The sequence below is a fragment of the Physeter macrocephalus genome, chromosome 2 (assembly GCF_002837175.3).
Source record: "Physeter macrocephalus isolate SW-GA chromosome 2, ASM283717v5, whole genome shotgun sequence".
NCBI lineage: Eukaryota > Metazoa > Chordata > Mammalia > Artiodactyla > Physeteridae > Physeter > Physeter macrocephalus.
The window spans coordinates 86,850,525-86,858,321 of NC_041215.1; the positions used below are offsets into that span (position 1 = coordinate 86,850,525).

Below are 7,797 nucleotides of genomic sequence, written 5' to 3' on the forward strand. Positions count from 1 at the left end.
TGAGAGGCCCGCGTACCGTAAAAAAAAAAAAAAAAAAAAAAAAAAAAGAATGAGATGATCCTACAAAGATGTCCCACATTAAGGAATGTACCCCACAACAATCAATCATCAGATATGGCTGCCCCCAGGAACTAGAGCTAAAACTTGAGCATGGCAGTTTCCTTCAGCTGAGGGCAATTCCCAGAGTTGGATGCAACTGTAAGTAATCAGTAATCAATACTCCCAGCATCTGGGACCATGAAGCCTTAACCAGGAAGGGGAATCTAGGAGGTCTCCAAATGCATCCACTACAATCCATTCCATGCCATTTAGTTCCACTTGCTTTGCACAGTATATTCCCTCCACAAGGAAACAACTCCTCCAAGATTACAATTCTCCTCCTTTCCTCGGAAAGCTTTTAGAGGAAGTTTAGTGGGACAAATAGTGTTAGCCTCCTTCTCCCTTTCTCCTTCCTCCCCCACCCTCAGTTGCCCTCACCCCTCCAACTAGTCTCTAGGCTGCACCTGATATTTATAGTCTCCCTCATCTATTAACCTCATCTACTAGAGTTCACCCACCCTTGACAATCAGTGGGTAGTCAGCTGGTCTCCAGGCACTTACTTGGTGGATGACCCAGGCCCCTTTCCGAGGGGGTCTGGGCCCATAGCTGCTGTGCCCTTTTCAGGTTGTGGCTTCTGCACATGTCCATTTACCATTAAAATTGGTTAGAGCAATACCAAGAACCCCCTTCCCTTCACTCTCTTCTCTAAGCAGATCACTTGTGTGCCAAATGTATTATATTTAATGTGCCATTAAAAACCTACAGTTGTGGGGATGGGAAGAACAAGTTCACCAAATGGGTCATTAGAAGTGATAATAAGCATAGTCCCTTCTCCTTGCAACCCTTAGTTCCCAGATCTACGTATTTTCCCTTGGGGAATACAGCAGCACATAATGGTTGATGATTTAGGGTGTGCTCTTGATTCTGTAGGATGAAGGTATATACCACATTCTTGCATAGTATAATTTCCAACTTTCCACCTTAGGTGTATACCTTCAAAAAGCCATTCCATCACTATCAGGCCGGCAGAATCAGGGTGGTAAAATGTGATAGGACCAGTGAATCTCATGGTCAGATGCCTACTGTCACACCTCATTTGATGTAACGTGCATTGCTTGGGCCAATGAAATTTATGTAGGATCACATATTGGTAGATCAAACATTTTGTTTGCTCATGGATAATGGTGCAGCCTGTGAGTCTAATGAGCAGGAAAGGTAATCATATAGAGAACACCACTCAAAATAAATTTCTGCCTCTGGAGATTTCACAGACACAGTGTAATCAACTTTGTCTAGTTGGTCCCCTCAAGGTACAGTGCCATATTAGAGGGCAGCATTAGTCTTGCTGCTGGTAGGTTAGATGATTGGCAGCAGCAGTATGAGGTCTACTCTGGTGAGTCCACGTTGTTGGGCTCATGCACAGCCTCCATCCCTGTCTCCATAATTTCTCCTGTATAAACGCTTTGTGCAACACTGGAGTGACTTTCAACAAAGACTGGCTAAGTTATTCTACATGGTTATTTAGTGCCCCTTAAACAGATTCTCTCTGGTGGGCATTTTGATGTGAATCAAAGATATCCACACTTTATGCCCATGTTTATATGTCAATTCAAATGCCTCTTCTCGAAAACTCTCACTCTTCTTTCTCCTTCCAAGCCCCTGAACAATTAACCAAACCGTTCGTCACTGCTAATGAGTCCATGTATAATCTTATATCAACCTGCTTCTCTTTTGACACAAAATAGATAATCATGCACACACCCAAACCTCTGCCAATGGTGAGACTGTCCCTCACTGCTGTCTTTCAAGGCTACCCTGAGTGATGCTTTTGGGCAAAAGTCCAAATTGTGTATCAGTTATCTACTGTTGTGTAACAAACTACCCCAAAACCAAGTGGTTTAAAACAACAACAGTTTATTATTAAAGTGAGATGACAGGGCTTCCCTGGTGGCGCAGTGGTTGAGAGTCCGCCTGCTGATGCAGGGGACACGGGTTCGTGCCCCGGTCCGGGAAGATCCCACATGCCGCGGAGCGGCTGGGCCCGTGAGCCATGGCCGCTGAGCCTGCACGTCCGGAGCCTGTGCTCCACAACGGGAGAGGCCACAACAGTGAGAGGCCCACATACCGCAAAAAAAAAAAAAAAAAAAAAAAAAAGTGAGATGACAAGCATGGCCAAGGATGGAGACAAATGAAATGGAATGAAGGTGAGTCATAAAATGAGGATGTCTAGTACAGTGATCGTGATACCACCATCAACAATAAATGGCAGGACGTGGGATAGAGACTGAGCTAGACAATAAAGTTGTAAATAAACATAGGAGATAAAGGAGAAAATCTTTATGCTTCCTACTAAACAAAACCAGAATTCCTTACCTTTGTCTTCAGGCGTCTCCTCACTTTAGACTCTCTTTTCCTGTTAAATATTCTCCTCCGGTGCCAATTTTAAAAGACCCTATCAGAAACCATTGTGAGGAATACGGCCTTCTACCTACTGCCTTCATGTTATTCCTTCATCGTGGAGTTTCCCTCCTACCCTATCACACTCCAACCCTTTGTGAAATACTTAATTTCTTTTTCTGATCCAACTCAAATTCTTTTTCCGAATGAAGCGAGGACATATGTAAACCAACAAATGGAGCCTCCATGAAGAAACTCTTGTCAAGAAAAAAACCTTCCCTCCCCTGAATCCACTGAAATCCTTAAAAGCAGTGTTCAACCCTTACTGACCTTTATACTTCTGCACAAAGCAGTACAGGTGTTTACGGTGTAATGACTGAATGACTTACAGTTTAATGACTGAATGACTCAGCACCTTCATGCTTAGGCCATACAGCCTTGTATGATACTTTGGAGTCATTTATCATTTCTATAAGTTAAAATCTCTTTGAAGTCAGAGACCAGGTCATAACTTTGATTTTCCTAGCATGTAGCAAAGTGTCGTGACACTTAGTATCAAAATGTTTAAGTTAATTTGTTATGGGAATTACTGCTAATCAAGGACACGTGAAAAGGGAAGGTGCTCTGTTATAAGAACAGCCTCAGTGGATTCCATGAATCCACTTTTGAAGGTGGAATGGCCCTTTAGAGATGTCTTGAGAATCAAGGTAAGGGGGACAAATCTTTGTATTCTGTATGACCCAGGCATTGAATGTGTGCTGCATCCCAGGAAGAGGGCATAACTTTGAGTGAAGCCACTTCCTTGAGCCAGGGGCAATTCCTGTAGAAGAACACAGCTGTGAGCTGTCACCATCCAAAATTCCAGTCAACTTGGAGAGAACTTGGTTCTAGAAGGGGATGTGGGTGGTACACAACAGCATCAAATACAGCATCCTGAGGGGGAAATGGAGCCTCTTGCTCCCCTTCTGTACAAAGCCTCTTCTGAGGTATGGGTGAAAAAACAGGACTGAATTTACTTTTGGCACCTAAGCCTCAAACTCCTCTGTGAGCCCAAACAACTCTTTTTTTTTTTCCCCTTTGAGGATTTGAATCGGCACCTGAGCTATTTATTTGTGACTCTGCCCTGTCACTTGGATACTGGAAGGTTTTTCACACTCACCTACACAGTGCTAGTCACTTGTGCCAATACCGCTGCTGCCCCATCCTAATCAGGCAGGGTCTTCCTGTGTCAGCAGCCATCTCTGTGGCATATTGCTTTCTGGGTGTTATACAGTTGTCCCTAGCCTGAAGATCACAGCTTTAGAGAATATGGGCCTGAAAAAAAAATTCCCACTAGCGTCCTCTATCATCTCTTCCACTCTCAGAATCAAGGCTGACTTTTGGGTTAATGACTTCTACATACAAGGAAGGAGCATTAGCTTCTGTTGTTTTCAGCCCTTACATGCATGATCTTTGCCTCCTACAAGAAGAAGGATCCAGAGTATCTATTGGGCAATTTGCTTGCAGGGATTAGTTGTCTCCTTGGTTCCTTCTTGTTTTCTGCTCTTAGTTTCTGGATGGCTAAGGAAAGTCTCCCCTAGCAAGTGTTGTTTGCTTGGAAATACCCGTCTTTTCTATAACAAAATTTTAAAAGGCGGTGGGGGGGGCGGGGCGGGGGAGGAAGCTACTTCCACCTGGCAACCTATGCATTAAAAATGTGCCATATAGGGCTTCCCTGGTGGCGCAGTGGTTGAGAGTCCGCCTGCCGATGCAGGGGACACGGGTTTGTGCCCCGGTTTGGGAGGATCCCACATGCCGCAGAGCGGCTGGGCCCGTGGGCCATGGCCGCTGAGCCTGCGCGTCCGGAGCCTGCGCATCCGGAGCCTGTGCTGCGCGACGGGACAGCCCACAGCGGTGAGAGGCCCGCGCACAGCAAAAAAAAAAAAAAAAATGTACCATATAAATGAGTAGCTCCTAAGTTAAAGGTGGATGGTCCTAGCTGTTCTCTCTGAGATCACACTTCATACACTAAGTTAATGGACACAGTCTCTCACCAGGTTTTCTGAGTTTTAGACCCGAGCTGGAAGTTGGAAACAACTCTCTGGGACCTTACTTACAGGGAAGTTGATTTTACTGGGAAGGCTGTTAAACCAGCAACATCGGCTGCAACTCCCCAAGTCTCTACTAAGGTCTCCAGTTCAAGTCTGCCATTTGGTTGGGTTCCATCAAGACAGCATCTGTCACCTTTCTCTCTCCTCTTCTTGTATAAATCTTTACTAACAAGGCGAATTTAGATCTCCCATTCTAAAGCTTCTCCAATAATGCCTTACTGTATGTCGCTCTTGTAATAACATGCTTTGACTGAATCTGATTTTCCAAACTGTTCAATAGCACCTTGTCATATGGCTCATTGCAAAAGACTCTCTAGCATTAACACATTTCCAGAGAAATTTTCTCCTTCCTGTTGGTGCATGGTAGGGGAACAGATGCACCAGTCTCTGCAACTTTCCACATTATCAAGTACACCTGTCGATGCTGTCAAGTATTTCGTCACAGAGGTGAAGCTCTGGCAGGACTGAGATCATGTGTACCTCCTAATGCCAAGCCTGTAAATTTTCTTTTAATCTCCCTCACATCTCTGCTTCTGAAACCTGCCACTATTGCAACACAGCATGCTCTCTTCAAACTCACAATCCTGCTGTCTGTTCCCTCAAATTGGACGGCCTGAGAATGCAAACTAGTATATGGTTAACAAATTAGCAGCCTCTGCTGGGGATTCCAAAGCTTGCTGATAACTGATTCAACGGTAGATGTCCTACATCTCGGGGACTCTGTCTCAACAAATGGAGCTTGGTAAGGGACTTTGGTCAGGCAAAATCACAATGGCCATGTACACACTTCCCCTTCCAAACAGAATGTTATATTTTAGAGTCTGTTGAGGTAAACTTCAAAAAAAAATCCTCATTTGAAACTTGGGTTGGTTTTGGCTTATGTAATGGTATGATAACTTGTTTTTTGCTTAAAATATTCAATCTTGAACAGTGTATCCCTATACAAAAAAGGAAAATTTGACCTAAGAGCAGATCTCTACTTTGGGTTCCCTATGAGACTGTTTAAAATTCTCAGAAGGGCTGTTGTTCAACTGAAAATAGAGATGCCGTGAGGCACATCCTAAAAATTCATAGAAGGCTTTTGAAAGGGTCTCTGAGAAATCACCTTAAATCTTTCTATGTCTTAAGAAAGGATTTTACAGTTATACATTTTACTTCATATTTACCCTAAGACCATGTTTCCTGACAGCACCCTGGATTTACTCTTTGCCCTGAGGCTCTTTTTTACTTTTGAGAGTCTTCTTCTGGGAGAGACTAGGGATGAGAATTGGTTTTATTTTTAAACCTAGCAAAGCAGGGCCATTTTTACTTGTTCTACATTCTGCTTGAAAATGGAATAATTTCTATTTTAACTCATATCTCTTTATCTTCATTTTATGATAGTAGCTAGAAAACCTTAATTGTCACTTTCAACATTTAGCCTAGAAATATCCTTATCCAGATCAATTAGTTCACTAGGTGCAGTTCTATATTCTGCAGTGATAGTTTTCATAAACTTCCCACCACTACATATCCAAGGTCTTCTATCTTCCAGCCCCCAATAACATTTCACTCACTCTCCTTCAAGCCTTCACTGACAGTCACCTTGATGCTCACTGGTCCTGGTAACACCCTTCCAGGTAACAAAACCTGTTACTTTTGCTACATAGCAAATCCACCTAAAACCTACTTATATAAAACATTCATTTCATTTTGCTCATGATTTTGTCTGACAGGAATTTTAGGAAGGGTTCAGCTGGGCGAATCCTGCCTGGAGTCTTTCATGCAGTTGTTGTCAAATGTTGGCCAGGGCTACAGTCATCTGAAGGCTCAGCTGCGCTGGATGTCGAAGAAGGCTCCCTCTCATGGCTGGCAGTCGACACTAGCTGTCAACTGGGAGCTGAGCTCTGCTGTCCACTGAAGCACATACAGGTGGCCCCTACATCTGGCTTAGTTTCCTCACACATTGGAAGCTTTGGGTAATTGGAATTCTAACACAGCAACTCAGGGCTTCAAGTGTGAGTGTTCACTGATGTTGGACGAGTTTCTGTAAATGCACTTTTTACATATCATACAAAGTTACAGACAGGAAAAAGGCCTTAAAAGCCTTCATTATTGTCCCTTAACACCCCTATCTAACAAGTTACCATATTTACAAGTAGAAATATCTTCTGAGAAATGTCAGGCATCTTGTTTGAATCCTCTGAAACAAAACAATTTCTGTGATGCACGTAGAGTTATGCCAAGAAGTCCATCTGCCAGCCAGAATTTCATCCTTTAAATACCTTGTTATGGCAGCACAAAAGAACACAATGAGCTCTGTTTAGAGTGTCAGTCTTCCATCTCCGGGCTAAAAGGATTAGGTCTAAATTGCACATCATTACATAAGACCACATGAAAATGTTTGCTTCTTTTGTCCTTAAAAGTACTTCATGGTGTTTTATAAAAAGCCAAAAAAAATGTTAATTGAACTAAAGAAATCTATTCAGAAGGTCATAAGCAGTAGATTTGCCAGGCATTCTAATTTATGTTATTATTTGTTTAACACACAAAAGTCAGGGGAATTTTCAAATATAATCATTTGTTGGATATGGCAGGGGGTTGAGGAGAGCTCATATAGCATGATGATTCAAAGTAAGCATTTTGGAGTCAGATCTGGTTTTAGCCTCTCTGGTTAATAAGTATGACTAGAAAATTTACTTAACCTCTCTGTGGCTCATTTCCCTCATTTGTAACATGGAGATAAAAGTATTCACCTTCTAAGGTTGTTTTAAGGGTTAAATGAAATAACACATGTAATTTACTTACCAGGGCTTGGCACACAGTAGATGTATAGTTAACAAGTCAGATAAGAGTGAGCATACACTTTCAATAAGTTGTGTGTGTGTGTGTGTGTGTGTGAGTGTGTATGAAAGAGAGAGAGGGAGAAGGGAGAAGTGGAGAAGGAGAGGGAGGCAGGAAGGCAGAGAGAGAGAATGAGGGAAATTGAGGGAGAGGGAGAGAGAATATTTTGGGAAGGTCATATAGATAACATTGTTGGAAATGCAGTATACATGTGATGGTTATTTGTTAATGCTAATTTACTTGTTGAAGAGATTTTGAATTTTGAAGATGTTGGAATGGAAAAGGAATGGAATGTCAGGAAGTATTTGGAGATTATCTGACTTTGAGAGAGTCACTTGTCTCCTGTACACAGGACAAAGCAGGAAGTTGGAAACATTTCTCACCTCTTCCTCCCCCTTCTGTTCTCATGTCAGTTCTAATTTTGTACCCAGCCCCTCTCCCGGCACT

The 7,797-nt window shown here is 42.7% G+C and overlaps 1 long non-coding RNA gene across 1 annotated transcript in view; it reads right to left on the bottom strand.

The window, feature by feature from the left end:
• The window catches only part of LOC129392611 (uncharacterized), a 52,913-nt gene extending 50,053 nt beyond the window's left edge, over window positions 1-2,860 (bottom strand). The window contains exon 1 of the long non-coding RNA XR_008618785.1: window positions 2,414-2,860. This is a non-coding gene — a long non-coding RNA (uncharacterized lncRNA). The remainder of the gene's footprint in view (window positions 1-2,413) is intronic.
• Window positions 2,861-7,797: the final 4,937 nt, after the last annotated feature.